At 48.3% G+C, this 18764-nt stretch overlaps 1 long non-coding RNA gene across 1 annotated transcript; it reads left to right on the forward strand.

Annotated features, from left to right (window-relative positions):
• The first annotated feature begins 641 nt into the window (after window positions 1-641).
• Window positions 642-1280, forward strand: LOC119393051 (uncharacterized). The gene is made up of 2 exons (XR_005183830.2): window positions 642-1042; window positions 1228-1280. It is a non-coding gene; the product is annotated as an uncharacterized LOC119393051 (long non-coding RNA).
• Window positions 1281-18764: the final 17484 nt, after the last annotated feature.

Here is an 18764-nt window from a genome sequence, read left to right on the forward strand (position 1 = left end):
CACGCAGCGCCTCTTCTATCGTCTTTAGACGACATTTGCAGCGAAGCACGCAGATACGCGGCCAATTTTTCGAATGAGTATATTAAGCTTCGCCTTTTCGCGATTCTGCCAGGAGTGCATGGCCGCCACGTATATGACGTGACTCATCAAGAACGCGTGGAATAGCTTCAATAAATTGTCCTCCCTGATTCCACCTCGACTGTTCGAGACCCGAGTAATTAACTGTACCATGCTGTTCATCTTCGCTGTAATTTTGGCGATGGTATGCCCGTTGCATCCGTTGGATTCAATTAGCATACCGAGAACCCTGATAACCTCAACTCTGGGAATGGAGTGTCCTTCGCTGGTGTGGAGTACAATGTTGACCTCCGACAGGGGGACCCAGCCCTTAGGCTTAACCCCCCTTCTACTAGGTCGGTAGAGAAGGAGCGCCGACTTGCTCGAGGAAAGGCGAAGCCCCGTCCCAACGAGGAAATCCTCTGTGCGATCCAGCGCTTCCTGAAGGGCTTCCTCCACCCTACCCTCGTTGCCTCCGACTACAGTGTAGTAGAAGTATTGGGTAGTGGCCGGAGCGGCGGCCTAGGCGCGATGCGTCCTGCATAGAAGGTCGCCAGATGGCGCGCAAGCTCGTTTCCCGAGCAGCGGCTGGTCGCTCCCCCATTCCGTGGCTTCACCTTTGCCGCCTATGCGTTGGGAGTTTCCACTCCAGCATTTTTTTAAATCCTCGTTTACACACAAACGCGTTGTATGAAGTGTAGTGCGCGTGAACAGAACTATCGTGCGAGCGGTGGAACGCAGAATGCATCTCTCGCTCCTCTTGAAAGTTAACTGACCGGAGCGTTTGCCGTCGTTTTGGAGCAAAGTTGAGTCCGCCTCGGCAAGACGCGCTCATGAAAAACGCGAAATGTATGCAGTTCCTTGCACCGTCTCGGGGAGCTACATCTGCGCGAGGCTGAGCGTAAGTGACGCTCAGCTGAAAGTGTCTAATAGTTCATTCCTCCTCCTCCCGGCTGGCCGCCACGAGCGAGTGCATCGTCGAAAGGTTATAATAATATCTGGGGTTTAACGTCCCAAAACCACCATATGATTATGAGAGACGCCGTAGTGGAGGGCTCCGGAAATTTCGACCACCTGGGGTTCTTTAACGTGCACCTAAATCTAAGTACACGGGCCTCAAGCATTTTCGCCTCCACCGAAAATGCAGCCGCCGCGGCCGATCGTCGAAAGGTTTTAGAATGTCATGTTCATTTTTCCTCGTGCCAAATATGTCACTTAAAAGACAGCAGGATTGGGCGTGTTGGTACAACATTATTAATAGTGTGTAGCAGCGCAAAACGACAGGAGGAGACAGAAGAGAAGAATCAGAGCGCTGATGTGTCTTCTGTCCCCTCTTGTCATGTGCGCTGCTACGCACTCTTAATCAAGCATTTCAGCAAGGTGTTATGTAAGCAACCCTAAGATCTGTAACATGCGATGATAGTACATGGCGCTTACCTGCAGCAATATCTGATCGGGATGCATGCACTTCGTGCTGCTGCAGCAGAACGCATCGAAATTTAGCTTTGTGTTTATAAACTTTGTGCTCCGTCCCGTTCGCGCTGAAAAGTTTTCGAAAAGCCTCGAAGACGCATGAAGTTTGTAGCTACATGACACTACACTGCAATGTACAAGTGAAGCTGTTGTTTTAGGGGCGAAGCTCCTTATAGCGGCACCCGTTCGTCCCTCGTAGCGTAGTATGTAACCAGTCTTACGCTTTGACCTGTGCCGGTGGGAGATTTTTCCTGTGCGTTGTTGAACAATAAAAAATTCGCAGCGTTAGCTAAAAGCCGACTTCTTCTGTCTCTCATTCCCATTAGCAGCCATTCTTTACCTCCAAGGTAGTGCCTGGTGAGATTTTTCCTGTGCGTGATTAAACAATAAAAATTTTGTTCAAAACGCCGTTGATTGATGAAATAAACCAACGAAAGACGCCAGATGTTTTGTAAAAGCAAAACGAAAGAACGCCAGATGTTTCTAAAGCAAAACGAAAAGACGCCAGCTGCTTAACGAAAGACGCCAGATGTTTTCTAAGCAATGGTTTTCTAAACAATGAAAATTCACAGCGTACATGTAAAATTAAAGTGCGCTGCAAGTCGTCATAACTCATCGAACCTTTAGTATAAACGCGCCCGATCTCACGTCGGTGATGATGTACTGGGCAGAATTCACGGAAGATTCACGGTTTACCGATGAACCTCCGCAGCTTCGCCCACTCATCATCATTCACTCCGTGGATATGCTGTGATTTTTTTTCATGTCTCAAAGGGTGCTTTTTCCCACATAAAAAAAAATTAACAGCACAATGTCGCAGAACAAGTTAAGTGCTTATCTTCTTTGCTTACTGTTCCTGAGCAAGATCTGCTGAGAACAATGCCGTATGCAATGTCTACGGAGTGTTTGAGGTGGCATGTGATATCCTTGCTGTAGTTGTTGTCAATTTCTGCTTGGTCCATGGCACCCTTGCAAAGAAAAGCACTATCGGAGTATCTAAAAGTCTCTGCCGCTTCCTTTACCGATCTGATTGCAACGTCCTTCCTCTCTTTTCCGCGAAAGTATAGGCGGGTGGTAACTGTGTCTGCGCAGTCCGTTGCAAACATCAGCACTCTTTCGTGAAGAAGAGCAAATGGTTCTTTTTTTACACTTGTCGTGGCGAACACAACACCATCAAAGTCCGAAGCCTCAAGTCGCGCCCACCCGTTCGGGACACTCACAGTGTTCACAATCGTATGAAGATCATGCCGGGGCACCATCCCATCCAGACTGTCGTCGCCATCCGCACCCACATCTGGGGATGACGTATCAAGAACATCGCGTCGAGACAAGCGCAGCTTCTTCGTGCTTGTAGCTGGGCACGCAGCAACGCGTTTTCTCTCTGGTCTTCGCTGACGCGTCTCCTTTGAGAGGTAGGCTGGGAAATCGGGCAGAAGAGTAGCGACCGCGTCGTCGGTCAGCGCCGGCTTACCTCGAGGAATCTTTACTTCCTGACCGTTGACGACGTGCACATAGTCTCGCAAAATAAAATGCTCCTCAAAGTGCCTCTCGCACACAGCTGAAGTCTCGGAAAGTGTCTTGTCCTTGCGGTGAAGATTTCTGTCCCAATTTCCGCCGTTCATTGTCCTTCGCCACCCCAAAAAGAGACAACGTGCGTCCATTTGCTTCTCGAAAACCAGGATACCCGCTCTTGCATCCGGGTGCATAGCAATGCGTATCCGTTTTTTTCTTCTTCCTTTCCATTAGCCTCAAAGCGTCATTAGCACAGCGTCGAACACAGAAAGAGTCACGGCTTCACTTGCAAAAAACACGCTGACCCGTCGCAACAACACGCGGTAAAGTAAGGCGGCAAGCGCTTGCAGCCGGCATGGTCTCCTCGGGAAAAGCACACCCGCGCCCCTAGCGGGAGTTTTCGCTCTTGGCTTCACGCTGCCTACGGCCGCCGCCCTCCGCTCCGGCCACTATCCAATACTTCTAGTACACTGTACCTCCGACGCACCATACGGTGATGTCGTCCGCGTAGAGGGTGTGATTGATGCCCTCGACCTCCGAAAGCCTCTGAGACAATTTGGACATGGCGATGTGGAACAGGAGCGGAGATACCACCGAGCCCTGCGGTGTGCCCCTCGAGCCGAGCTCGATGGGCCCTGACCGGAGGTCCCGAATATTTAGTGCAGCCTTTCTGTGTCTGAGGAACGAGCCGACAAATGCGTGGAAGTTCTGGCCTAGACCGAGGTCTGAGATGGAATCGTGTATGTGGGCGTGCGAGACATTATCGAAAGCCTTCTCTAGATCTAAACCCAGAATGGCCCTGACGTCCCTCGCGTTTCTATCGATGATCTGACGTTTTATCATCTTCATGGCGTCCTGAGTGGAAAGGGAGTGTCGAAAGCCAATCATGTTATATGGAAAAAGACCGCGGTCCTCAATGTGCTTGGATACACGGTTGTTAATCACATGTTCAGCCACTTTGCCTATGCACGACGTGAGTGAGATCGGCCTGAGATTCGTCATGTCAGGAGCGCGCCCCGGCTTCGGAATTAGGACGACCGACGCTAGCTTCTACGATTCTGGAACCGCACCTTCCTCCCAAACCCGATTTATTTCGTCGGTTAGGAATGCGATCGACTCGTCGTCCAAGTTGCGAAGAAGTCTGTTTGAGATGCCATCCGGACCCGGAGCAGAACGACCATTGAGACCTTCGAGGACCTCCTTCACCTCAGGGACGCTAAAGGGCTCGTCCAAAATGGCCATCGGAGGGCCCTTGTAAGGCGGATAGACCACATCATGCGCAGTGGCTAAAGGTAGATATCTTTTGGCGAGCGACTCTAGTATTGCCGTATCGGAGTTGTCCTGGCGGGCCAAATGTAGAATCTTATCAGTGGCGCGTCTCTGATTAGTCCTGGAAGCGGATTCCTTTATCAAATGCTTGAGCAGGTTCCATTTACCGCCAGTTCGCATCTGTCCGTCGACCGAGTTGCAGATTTCATTCCACTGTTGCTTGGAAAGCATTTGACAGTGCATGAGAAGAAGACGAGTTTCTGATCTGTTGCTGTTTCTGTACGACTGTGATTTTTTATTGAAATTTACTCGTACCGACGCCTCCGTGGCGGGTACGACGTCGAAAGCAATGACGGACGCTCCACACCCTCTTCCGTCAAGACCAGGGGGCGACCTGCAAGCTTCAAATCGGATTGGTGCTCCTGGGCATCTGAACATGGCTCTGCCAAGGTCATCGAGCTGCTCTGACGTGGATGACATGGAATCCGAAGGTGGATATGTCGAGGCCACAAACCGCCGGCTGAAAAGGAAACTACGCCGGACTTCAAGCGTGAGTGATCTCAACTACAATACACCGTCCTCACAACAGACTCGGCAGACGTACACAATCGCCTACATCCCCGTCGCTGCTACAGGCAACCTGAATTCACTGAATAGGCAAGCGCTCACTGCCTATCTTGGCAGGTTAGCACCAGGACAAATAAGAGAGGTCCGTATTAATCCCAGACGGAACATACTCGCTGTTGATGTGGATACACGAACAACCCTCAACGCATTGAAAGCTGTTACTCAGCTCGGCAGCATACCTGTGCGCTCCTTCGTTGTACATGGAGGCTGCACCATTGCTGGTGTGATTTCCGATGTGGATACGGATATTGATGACAGCGATCTATCAACGCTGATTACCTCCACTGCCCATATCACAGACATACACCGTTTTGGACGGTCGCGATGTGTGAAGGTAGTTTTTGAGGGCAACAACTTGCCATCGCATGTGAAAGTGGGCTATGTGAGGCATCCTGTCCGCCCATATGTTCCTAGGCCATTACAGTGTCGCAAGTGTCAGAAACTTGGGCACGTGAGCGCTGTGTGCGTGAACAGGTTGACATGCCCCCGTTGCAGTGGAGATCACGATGAGTCGATATGCGAGGGATCTAATCTAAAATGCTCCAACTGCGATGGCCCGCATGAGTCAAGTTCGAAGGAATGTCCAAAAATAAAGACTGAGTTCACCGTACTTAGGAAGATGGTACGAGATCACTCCACGCACAGAGAAGCGGCTACCAAGGTGCACCGTCGCCAGAGGCGCTCTCGTAATCGCAGAAGATCAACATCGGCTATGGTACGACAGCCTGTACTCCCTGAAGAGTCAGCGCGTGCTCCTGTTATATCCGAAGCGGGGTCTCTACCTCCAGCCACATCCTGCCTGAAGAGCAACAAGGACGTTACCACATGGCCTTCCCTGCCATCTCGGAGTGCGGAAGCGCAGGCGCCAGAAAGCCAGCATGAACGTGAGACTTCGTCATCGGATGGGCAAATCAAGGCAATGCTTACGCAGTTGATCCGTGCCTTGCGAATGTTACTTGTTGGTGTCAAGACGCCCGTTGCTAAGGCTGCAGTGCAAATTCTAGACGGACTAGAACCAGTGCTTGGTGCTATATAAAAACCAGCACAAAATCATGGCGTCAGCAGCCTCACCACCATCACTGACTGAAAGGATTAACCGTTCTGTTATATTTCAATGGAACGCGCGAGGTCTACGAGGTCACCTCGCAGATTTTAAACAGAGAATGTTGAAATATCGATTTCCTGTTGCTGTAATATGCGAGCCGAATATGACTTCAGCATTCAGGTTATCTGGATATGAACAATTCACGTCTCAGACGAGTGGAAACCCTAGCAAACTTTTACTATTTGTACGCTGTGACCTCACGTATTCCCAAAACCAAATTACTGTGCATAGCAGTAATGAGTACGTTTCCATCACTTTGAAGCTAAAACGACGCACGATATCGGTCATTGGTGGTTACATTCCTCCGAGAGGAAGATTTGACGCTGGATACCTGAAACTTGTCATCGACTCGAGCCAAGGACCTCACGTCATCGTAGGCGACTTTAATGCGCATCACCATCTTTGGGGCAGCAGTGTCATAAGTACTCGGGGAAGACAACTTCTAGATTTCACAAGTGATAATGGCCTTCATATTCTCAACGACGGCTCACCGACATATTTCCGTGGCACAACGTACAGCAGCTGTCTCGACTTAGCTATAGCTTCTCGATGCCTTTCATCATCTGCTGCCTGGTGCGCAGACATTGAAACATATGGCAGTGATCACCTACCTACTTACGTACAACTACGATGGTATACCGGCGTTGCAAGCATTCGTAGGCGATACACAGATTGGGAGGCTTTTCAAGATGAGCTAGAAAAGTCGTGTGGTTCCATAGTTTCTCCGACAGAAATTGAAGAACGAATTGCCAACGCAATGCAGACAACAACACGTGTCGTCACAGTATCTAATTCCAGGAAGCCTGTCGATGCCGCATATGAAGAGCTGCGGGCAGTCCGTCGTCGAGCTGAACGCAAACACAGGCGAACAAGATCGATCTTAGACCTGAGGACCTCCCGCAATGTGCAAAAGAAAATTCAGAGGCACTTAGAAAAGCTTGGCCGGCAAAACTGGAAGACATTTTGCACCACCCTGGACCCACGAAAACCATTGTCTAAGATATGGCACGTTGTACGGGCTCTACCATGTTCTCCTCAGCAACTACGTCCCTTCCGCGCATTGGCCATCATCAGGTCATGCAGCGAGAAGCAGATCGCGGAAGAATTCTGCCTACACATCTCTGGCTCTGCAACAACGGTCGTTCCACTGCTTCGATGCGCACCCCCTACAGCAGACGCCCGTCTCGATCTTCCTTTCACGCTGCAGGAGCTGCGTGCGGCAATTTGTATTTCACAACGCTCCAGTGCGCCTGGGCCTGATGGCATCACCTATTCTACTCTGCGCCACCTTGGCCCTCGAGCGACCGAAGAACTTCTATCCTTGTACAACCTTTCGTGGACATCTGGAACACTGCAGGCGCATTGGAAAACAAGTAAGATCGTGGCATTGCTGAAACCAGGCAAGTCTCCCCGTGATATGGTTTCCTACAGACCTGTGGCACTTGCAAGTTGTGTAGGAAAACTCATGGAACGAATGGTTCTGTTGCGCTTAGAATGGTTTCTGGAGAAGCAAAATATATATCCAGACGCGATGACTGGCTTCCGGAAGGGAAGATCATCAATCGACAGTGTGATCGATTTAGTAACGACCGTTGAACACCAGAAACGGCGCCACCGATTGACGGCTGCAGTCTTCCTTGACATCAAAGGTGCATTCGACAATGTTCTGCATGACGCGATCCTGAATGCTCTTGAAGACTATGGTATTGGCGGCCGTATGCATCAGTGGATAGCCAGCTATCTTCAAGAAAGAGCAGTATTTATGACAACTGTAGACGGTGATACAAACAACCATCCCGTCTATCGCGGCGTGCCTCAGGGAGGAGTCCTGAGCCCAACATTATTTAATATTGTACTTGTTGGCCTCGCTAAAAAGTTAGGAGGCAAAATCTCAGTATCTGTGTACGCAGATGACATCTGCATTTGGACCACGAGTCTAACGCGTTTGCAAGTACAGACGAAGCTACAACGTGCGGTATCGATAACGTCCACATATCTTAATAGCCGCGGACTGCAACTCTCCCCGACAAAAAGTGCAATCCTGGCATTCTCTAGAAAGTCAATGGCTTGCTACCCTGTAGTGATAGATGGGAACGTCATACCTTCTGTAATTCACCACAAGTTTCTCGGAGTTATCATCGACCGGGATTTATCTTGGTCGAAGCACATCTCTGCACTAAGAAAAAAACTAGACAGCTTTGTCCATGTCATTCGCCATATGTCTGGAAAATCGTGGGGGCCATCGAAGTCATCTCTACTACAGCTATACCAGTCACTTTTTGTTGGATACCTCCGCTACAGTGCTCCTGTTCTTTCTCGTGTTTGCACATCTGCTGTCCGTACACTCGAGAGTGCTCAGGCCCGCGCCCTCAGAATTTGCCTAGGAGTACCTCGATGTACTTCTACATGGGGTACTATTACAGAAGCACGCGCTTGTCCAGCTCGCGTTTATCTTAAACACGAGCCACTGCGAGTACATCTGAGGTTATTGACAAGGCACCGAGACCATCCACTGAGACACATTATTAACACACGACCCAATGCTGCATACTCGGAAGCTGTGATGTCGCAGCAAGATCTGCTGCCCTCGAATTATGCACCACAAGCGACTCCCGGAGTACCTCTCTGGACGATGCCTAAACCGATCGTGCGACTCTCGATTCCGGGGATAACAAAGAAGTCAGAAATACCAACCGCTGGACTTAAGCATTTTGCTTTATCGTACATTGCCCATATGTACGGATATACGGTGCATATTTTTGCTGATGGGTCTGTCACGCAGACGTCCTCAGCAGCAGCTTTCACGGTTCCTCACATGGGCATCACGAAACGCTTCAAGATAGCGCATCGGACATCATCTACTGCTGCTGAGCTGACCGGCGTCCGACAAGCTGCCCGCTACATTGTACAACAGAGTCCCGCGAAATGGACATTATTTTGTGACTCCAAGCCGGCACTTCAACTTATCAGTAATTACATGAAGCAAGGAACCGCATACAGTCCTCTGGTGTGTGACATAATGAATATGTTATCTGAGGCGTCTCAATCCGGGCATACCGTTGCATTGCAATGGATTCCCAGTCACTGTGGCATAGCTGGGAACGAGCAAGCTGACGCAGAAGCAAAAATGGCGCACACTAACGGCGAAGTCATATCAATTCAATTTTCCCGATATGACATCAATGGCTTGCTGTCTGAATCTATGAAAACATCTATGACACGCTTATGGAATGACCCTAATTATCGCCAAGAACGTCTTTACAGACTTGACTCTGGTCGTGCTTTTCTGATTCCATTCCGGTTAAGAAGAGACCAGGAAACATTACTACATAGATTGCGGCTGGGTGTTGCGTATACACGAAGATACCTTTTCAAGATTAGGCAGGAGCGAAACCCTAACTGCAGTGTGTGTCACACGTCTGAGACTATTCACCACATCCTGTGCGTGTGCCCTCAGTACGCGACCGAAAGACAATCACTTCAGTGCGTCGTAGACCGTCTGGACTCCCGACCTTTTTCGGAGGAGAAGCTTTTGGGTGCTTGGGAGCATGCAGACCAGGCCCAACGAAGTTTAAAGTGCCTATTGAGATTTCTAAGTGATACAGGTTTAGATGCTCGTCTTTAGAGCATGTGCGGCATAAAGACTTTTGCGCGTGCCCTGTCCCCGTGCAAAACAGTGTGTACAGTGACTCATTTGCCATACCATCGTCGCCTATCATCACACCTCCCTCTTTCTCTTTCTTTCCCCTTTCCCCTTACCCCCGTGAGGAGTAGCAGGCTAGAACCCGCTTTCCAGGCCGACCTCTCCTCCTCCTTCTCATTAAAAGCATCTTCTTGACAGTGCATCTCTATGGTGCGATTCTATTCCGCGACCTTTTTTCGCAGTCTGCGGTTCAGCCACTGACCTTTCCATCTAGCCAGGAGGGCCCCTTTAGCCTCCAGAAGGTGTGCCAGTCGGCTGTCCATCCTGTCCACATTCAAGTCGGTGGCAACGGACTTGGTGGCCGACTGTACATCCTCCTTAAGCTGCGCTACCCAACTATCTAGGGAAGTGGGTTTTTCGGCTTCCCTCTCCTCCCTGATTTTACAGAAAATATCCCAGACAGTAATCGTAAACTCCTTCGGCGACCTCTTACGTACCACCAATGACGTGGCCATGGCACGCAGTGATCACTGCCCAAGGTCTCATTAAGATTACACCACGCGGCGTTCCCGACGTTTGCGACGAAAGTAAGGTCCGGCGTGGTATCCCTGCTGCACGAGTTTCCGATCCTAGTTGGAAAGGACGGGTCCATGACCAGGGTGAGACCGCAGTCGGACGCCGCCCGCCAGAGGTTCGCCCCCTTGGCCGTAACGCGGTGGTATCCCCACTCATGATGCGGAGCATTGAAGTCACCAGCCACTACAAGCGGAGAACCTGCTGCCTTGCGTACCGCCTTAGAAATGAGAGACGTAAAACGCTGCCTCATATCTCGCGGGGAGCTGTAAATGTGCAGAAGAAAAAGGCTATTCCTGAGCTGGCCGCTAGGAATGAGCTCGATTAGCGAGTGCTCTGTTTTACTATGGTCCATAAATAAATTGTGTACGACGAAGGTGAGCTTCTTCGGTACTAGCGTACAGATACCTCTTTTGCCCTGTCCGTATATCGAATGAGACTCGTATCCCGAAAGAGAGACCGAGTCAGCCAGTGTCTCCTGCAGTAAAATGACGTGAGGGCTATTAGGATGGGATCTGACAAACTGCTGCAGGACTGCCTTTTTACGTTGGGAGCCGCAACAGTTCCACTGCCAAACAACTATATATTACTATCGTGACCCGCCATGGTTGCGGCCGTCGATTAGCCTGTCATCCGCGACGCCGTGATCAGACGCCAGCTGCGGTGTATTTTGGAACGCCCGGGCAGTGGAGCTACCTGCTGATGGAGAGGCGGTGCGCTCGGCAGAACCGGAGAGCTGATCCGTGATCGTTATCTTAGATTCGACTGAATCGACTCTCGCGTTCATGGCAGAGACCGCTTCGCTGAGGGCTTTGAGCGCGTCCCGCAATTCGGACTGGAATCCTCTTAACTCTGCTCTGAGCTCGTCGGTGCCCTCATCTAGTATGGGTTGGGACAGCGCTCTTTTTTTGGCGGGACGCCGGGGCGCAGGCGTCTCGGTAGCAGTGTTGTCGGTAACGCGTTACAAGTAACGGCGTTACCGGTAACGCGTTACTTTTTCGGTAACTTAGTAACGTACTCGTTACTATTTCGGAACTGTAACGGGTAACGTACTTACGTTAACATTTTTCGGTAACGTGAGGTGTCACGTTACTCGTTACTTTTTCATCCTGTAGGTGCCTTTTTCCCAGAGCTCGCCACGACGAATTCTTTTGCCGCAGCCTCGGAATGCTGTCGGCCTGCCAGGCATTAACAAAGAAAGTGCGGGCAGAATCACTTTTGTTTGTGGAAAATGTGGGGACCAATTCCTAAGACGCGCCGACTACCTTTGGAAAAAGTTGGGCCATCGCCACACAAAGCTTGAAAAAACGCCGCGGAATCCGCCATGAGAAACTGTACGGACATGTTTTTCGTGGAAGTGGATTGTAGCAGGTGGATTGCAGGCACCTGCGCCTAAAGTCCCTAGATTTTTCCCTGTTAAAAAGGAAAAATCTAGGGACTTTACCTGCGCCTTTTCGTGCCCAAGAGACAGGCCGCCCGAAGAAAAAATCACAGCATATCCACGGAGTGAATGATGATGAGTGGGCGAAGCTGCGGAGGTTCATCGGTAAACCGTGAATCTTCCGTGAATTCTGCCCAGTACATCATCACCGACGTGAGATAGGGCGCGTTTATACTAAAGGTTCGATGAGTTATGACGACATGCAGCTCACTTTAATTTTACATGTACGCTGTGAATTTTCATTGTTTAGAAAACCATTGCTTTAGAAAACATCTGGCGTCTTTCGTTGGTTTATTTCATCAATCAACAGCGTTTTGAACAAAATTGTTATTGATTAATCACGCACAGGAGAAATCTCACCAGGCACTACCTTGGAGGTAAAGAATGGCTGCTAATGGGAATGAGAGACACAAGAAGTCGGCTTTTAGCTACCGCTGCGAATTTTTTATTGTTCAACAACGCACAGGAAAAATCTCCCACCGGCACCACCTTGGAGGTCAAAGCGTAAGACTGGTTACGAACTACGACTACGACTACGAGGGACGAACGGGTGCCGCCTTAAGGAGCTTCGCCCCTAAAAAGCGCAAGGGCTAGTTTACTCCATACCATGTGCTGATCGTGAGGCTTCGTACGTGGGGGAAACAAAGAACTTCCTCGAGAGGCAACATAAATAGGACGTCCGCAAGTCCGGGTGACAAAGTGGTACTCTCGCTGGACACAGCATGGTGAAAGACCAGCGCATCGAATTTAACAAGTCCCGCTTCGTTGACTTAGAAGCCAATTACTATAAGTGGCTTTTTGTGGAATCCTGACCCATCCAGGCGACAGCCGGTAATGTCAACCGGTCTACAGGTGCTCTGCCGATCGAGAGCCTGCCTCAACAGAATTCTGCGCATCATGGAGAATAGGCGTGACCCCACGGCAGGAAGAAGACCCTCAAAAAGAAAACGAGTGGGATGCGAAACGTGTGACTTTTTCTTGTAACGAAAAAAAAAAAAACTTACTACCTTGGTTGGCGTCGCTCTGTTTCAACCAAAACCCATGAATACCGCTGTCACACGAACAGCTTTAATCGCGGTTAAGCTAACTACGGTTACGGCTAACCACGGTAACAGGTATACCTACACGGCAGGTGGTTATCGCAAACGGGTGGTTCCACGAGAGATCGTCACGGATCCGAAAATGGATGTTTTAGATTTAATTGAGTATTTTGTATTTTATGCACATGCCACCCAGTAGCCTGAAGAGGAACCTAGTTTTATTATTAGCTGCATAATTTACGAGCAAAAAATAGCGAACATATTCAATACAGAGGGACCGATTTTATTACCTGTCGTTATCGAACGTTCAAAGTGATGAAAAGCGCAAATATTACCGTTACAAAGACATTTTGTGTATGACATGTATGCGCAACAAAGAGTAAAGTAACATTGTTTGGAACTTGTAGAGCGAAGGAAACTATTTTTGAAAAGTGTCTAAATATGTGACATTTTTTTATAGTTGCTACAACGTTGATAAGGCTTATCAACTTCGTTTTGAAAATGAATATTGCTTCTTTCTATGTGCAACTACAGTTAAGCTTCTGGTTATTGAACTCCTGAGCGAACGAGGCTGATCTTAAACACTCTATACAGGTTAACAGGTTATATAGGTTAAAGTGAACAAAAAAATGTATATTCACAGATATTTTTTTCCGTGACTAGGCCATTAAATCATTCCTTTATTACTACAAAATTTGCGCATCTATTTTGCTAGTAGAAGCACGCCGTCAGAATTACTGTAAACTTATTGAAAGTGCAGTGATGCTTTCTTTGCGGATAGCTTTAATAATTGAATCTCATAGTGTGTATAATGTCACATTGAGAAAAATGGCTTCACCATGTGCCAGAGTCAGAAGCCACCACATGCAATTTTACAGGCAAATTTAAGCCACTATAATGTACTAAAGTCCGGTACATTTGTGCAAATAATTCTCGTTAAAGCAGCATTTTGGGTATAATCGTTGTTATGGTTGTAAGTTTTACGTGAAACGTAAATTTTGAGATTTCAAAAAATTCTTATTGCGGGTTCCTGCAGCAAAGACACATTGATTAAAATTTATGATTACGGAGTAACGGCAGAGGTAACGTCCGTTACTTTTTTTCGGTAACGGTAACGGTAACGCGTTACATTTTTTTGTAGGTAACGTAGGGCGGTAATGCGTTCCTTTTTTTATAGTGTAACGAGTAACGTATTTAGTTACTTTTTTTCAGTAACGCCTACAACACTGCTCGGTAGGTATTTCCATCAGCGTTTCCATTGGCGTTTCGGCTCTTTCGGTTACAGCAGGTGGCAGAGGGCGTTGAACCGGTTGTCCCTGACCAGCCCTCTTCATCTCGTCCATCTCAGCCCTCAGCTGCTCTAAAGCGTTCCTGAGCGAAGCGTTCTCGCGTTCTAGCTGTAATAACCTAGCCGCGCTATGCTCTCGCGGTGGTGATGAAGCCCTCCTTACCCTTGACGCTGTTCCCTTGACTCGATCGGCCCACTCGGTCGGCCCGGGCGCAGGCAAAGCCACCTAGAAAAAATATCAAGGCCTCCGAACGCCGATGTGACGTCACGCTAGCGAGATGGGCCGGACCGTTGGCTTCGACGCGTCTAGGTTCGTCGCGCTTGCAGGTAGTCACTTTGCGAGTCGCTGTTTATGGCTTCGAAAAATTAGCGCTGTCCTCCAAGTTTATCCAGCACTGTATATGCTTCGGCCCCAACGCAAGACGCGTATTTTGAACGCAAAAAATAAGTACCTCGCGCCGGTTCACCGCAATCTACACCATCATAACAAGCGTCATTCTCTTACCCTTTACTTAGAATGATGTGCTAGAAACATTGTTTTGTGTGTATCGTAACATTATATCTCTTATTGTGCTTTTGGACGTGAATGTTTGACAAAGGCTATAGAAAGCAAACTTTGTCACTTCGGTCGTAGACTGAAGTGACTACGAAAGAGCAGAACAGCACAGTGAAGGCACATAGTATACTTTAATGACAAAATATAAAAAAACTCCATTCTTCAAGAAACAGTTTTAAAGCGTGTATTTGCATTGATCATGTGCATTTTCGCATTTTGTAAAACAGGGCTAGACACAAGGATATCAAGGTTCATTTTATTGGTGTACATTTTATCATAATAGCGCGATGCACAAATGATTCGCACAAAACGAGCTTCAGCCTTCTTGTACAATCTCTGATCGTGTTTTTTTTATTTCCACCCGCCCTGTTTGCTGGTCACTTTGGTCTTCATAAAATGTTGAGATAATGGCGAAGACCCAGCCAAAAACAAAATTTCTCCCCTCAGTGCAAAATTAAAGTACGCAATGGTGAAATGCGGTAACATGGAGAGCTCCAGTGATAAACAACTATCACAATGCGCTTCAACGATAGTATTTAGAATGGACAAAATGCATCGTTTATATGATGATGTTGTGCGCAAGTGAAGCCTCGCTACGGAACACAATTTTTACAAGGGTTCTGTCAACAAAAGCATACAAATATCTTCCAAAAAACAGAGCATCATGAATTAAACATAAGGAACGAGAAACAGCTCTCAGGTCTTCAAGGTCTTTAGCTTTCGCTCATTCTTGGCATTAGGTGATTTGTCGTTTTCTGTGCGGCACAAGTTGTTCAGCAGTGTATTCGCTGCAGCACTTTCAACATGCTCCATTACTTCCTGTGCAGAATGACCAGAATCACACACCTCTAGGTCATCATAGTCTGCAAGGGCAGAGAACACAAGGCTGACAAGAGTGTCTTTCTGCATAGGAAGGCTGAGAAATCGCGCCGAGTATTCTGGTGCCCTGAGCTTGCCTAATATAATTTCAGTAAACAGCACAGCGTTAACTACAACTGCTCGTGTAAACTTCAGCCCACCCCTCGACATCTTCGTGATTAATGCATTCTCAGCATCATCTAGGTCGACGTCTTGCATCACAAGGTTTTCCCTGCAAGATCCGCATGCCAATTTCTTTAAAGCTGCATGGGCACAATAGCCGGCAACGTATGTTACTGTAGGAAGCCTTGACGCTTTTTTCTGAATGTCAGATTCAGTCACAGCGACGTCAAACTGGCCGTGCGCAGACGGCACACCTGTCCTCCATGTATTCGCACTCGGAGCTGGTAGCATGTCTAAATCTGGCAGGTCCAAAACCTTCTGCAAACACAGTTTGTTTTCAGATTCATATATCTGCCTTATTGACACATGGTAATTCGCACCCGACAGTTGCCGATACTTTCCGAAGCGATCCTCCAAGCAGTCAGTCTGAAATTTGCCCATAAGAACGTACTCAAAATGAAGCTCTTCCAGGCAGTATATGGCTAGTTCGTGCAAGGCGTGGGTAATGTGGCTGAAAGCTGCGTGCGTTTCACGTGTACGGCGGCCATTGTCATGTCTGAGGCTTTCCCAGTGATCAAGCCACTCAACTATTTTTTGCAGGAAATCGAGCTGCGGACACAACGATTATACTATTGGCCCTTGCAAATGATCTCGACACCGCTGTCCTTTTCTTGGCGTCTTTACGTTAACAATGTTCCACCAAGTCAATATGGTGTCAATGTACTCAGATGTTTCCTTAGCATGCTGGAACGTTGCGGTACTGAGAGCAGCAACAGTAGATGAGTTAATACCTTTAGTGCAAGCTTAACGTCCTGTCGTTCCATGTTGGAGGGGTTCAGCGCTTTCAAAGTGAGAGTTGGCCCTAACTTCAAGAGCTCATGCTTTTCAGCTTCGTGCAACTCGCACAATACCTTGAAAGATGCTGTAAGTATCTTTGGTTCAGCCTCATTACTTTTTGGTTCAGGAAAGTACATGCATTTTCCAATGTTTCGTTGATTGAGCCAGTTATTTCTTATACACTTCAGTATGTGAACTGGGTCCACCACGAAAAACAGGGGTCGCGATGAGTCAGTAGAATGCTGGTATAAACAATGCTGACACTTGCGGGCTTAGCGAAGAAAGACTTAGCTTTTCTGTTTATGGAGTTATTGTCTGAGATCACTGCGATTATTCTAAAACCAGATGCCTCGAGATCAAGAATTAGCTTCCGAAGGAAGTCATGTAGTGCCTTAGCATCAATTTGCGCCACGGGAAGAATGTGTACAACATCCTTGTTTGAAGAAAGAAGGCTCTGTATCATAAATATGTGGGCAGTCTTTGCTGCAGTTGATGAATTTGCCGCAGCGCCAGTTACAAAGCCAGCCTTGTAATCGAAAAAAGACTGCAGATAAACCTCATCAAGCATTAATGTCACAGTATTTTCATTCTCTTTAAGTGTGCTTACAATCCACTTGGCATAAGAAAGAAAGCTAGCTTCTTGCTGCTCCTTTACGGGGTTAATATCACAGGATGAACACAGTCTCCTGATAGTATCAGGATGCGGCATCTTAAGCTTCAACGAATTTCTCAAGAATCTGTATGCATGAGGGGAAATGTGAACAAAAGGCTAGAAAAAACCAACAAATCTGGGGGATAACGGCTGGCATTATTCAAAACGAGATCAACTTGACTCTTCAAGAATTTCAGCACCTCCAAATGCCATTCTCTCAACTCGCATGCAAAATGTTCGCCGCTTACTTGCTCTAGTAACGTCGACATAGATGACGGGCTTTCTCAGAAGGCGCCGCGCTGATATCCTTGCGAGTCTGTTCGATGATCTCTAGCACTCTCTTCAAATCTCTTAAGTCACATATCTTTTCAGGAACTAGCACATCACCACAATTTCTCACGACCGCTTCACCAAAAAATACTTCAATGCGAAGACCAGTAGACACAATCACCGAAGCGCGGATGGTTGGAGCAGAATGGAGAGCCAAGTCCAAAAAGTAAACCTTGGAGTCCTTGTGGATTACAGTCCAGAAGTCTGAATGCTCAAATCCTGGCAAGGCCTTGAGCAAGTCCGCAAAACTACTGAGCTTATTTTTGGTTTCGTCTTCTGATTGCGTTTGCAGCGAAAGCAAGCCGCTTCCAATGGCGCTCTTTTCACATCCGGTGCTTCCCGAACGCATGGTTGCGGACGCGATAAGTAGGCAGGGCAGTTGGGAAACAAGCTCGGCACTGCAGTTTGCTTCAGACGACTGTTCTTCAGGGTGACTTCGACAACTTTTCCTGTTTTGACGTCTGTGTAAGATGTCGTCTTCAAGTAATCCGATGGCAAGAAATGCTTTTCACAGAACTGAAACAAAATAAAAAGATGTTATAAACATAATCTCGACCAAAACGCAGAACAAGCGTGCCGACAAGTGCGGAATTCCCATCTAGCATGCAACCATCAACGGATACTTTGGACACTATGCTAGCGAAATCGATATATCTGAAAACCCTGATAAACAACACAGAGAAGGAATGCTTACCACTGTGTACTTCGTTGGCAAGAAGTCATTTCGGGGAACAGCTCTGGTCCACGCTGCCCGCATAATTGGGTCTGAAGGAACTCTGTGCACTCGTACACTTGGCCCTCCGTCATAATTTTACTTGCAGTTTGGTGCACAGCAACAGCCAGGCATCGTTGCGCTTCAGTGGATGACCATGAGAATGATTAACCACGCGCACGCGACAGATAGCAAGCGCGTGTGTGATGCAGCATGCTCTACCACGGCCGCTCTGGAAAGACGCGCGCGTCTTTCCAGTCAGGCCGTGGCTCTACATGCGGCCGCTGTAGTGTTGCAGCCAAGGAGAAAAATTTTTTCACAACGCGGCGCGCGTTTGTTGCGTTCACGACGCGGCGCGCGTCGCTTTGACTGCCTCCCCCTCCCTCTCCTCCATCTACCGCTGTCATCTCACTGTCGTGACGTATTGACAATTGGAGGAGGTGATTCGGAGGCCTTGATATGGCGCAGGTGGCTCATGGATACGCACAGATGGCGGCCCCCTGGAGCGGGAACGGCCTCTGGAACTCGAGCGGCTCTTGGAACGGGATCGTGGCGTCTCGGAGCGTCCCCTCGAGGGAGACCTGCTCTGGGCTCGTTCACCTATGGGCGACGCATGTGACGACTCTCTGGCGCTCCCTCCTTCTTCTGCGAACGATGTACGGCATATG

The sequence above is a fragment of the Rhipicephalus sanguineus genome, chromosome 5, assembly GCF_013339695.2.
Source record: "Rhipicephalus sanguineus isolate Rsan-2018 chromosome 5, BIME_Rsan_1.4, whole genome shotgun sequence".
NCBI classification, from domain to species: domain Eukaryota; kingdom Metazoa; phylum Arthropoda; class Arachnida; order Ixodida; family Ixodidae; genus Rhipicephalus; species Rhipicephalus sanguineus.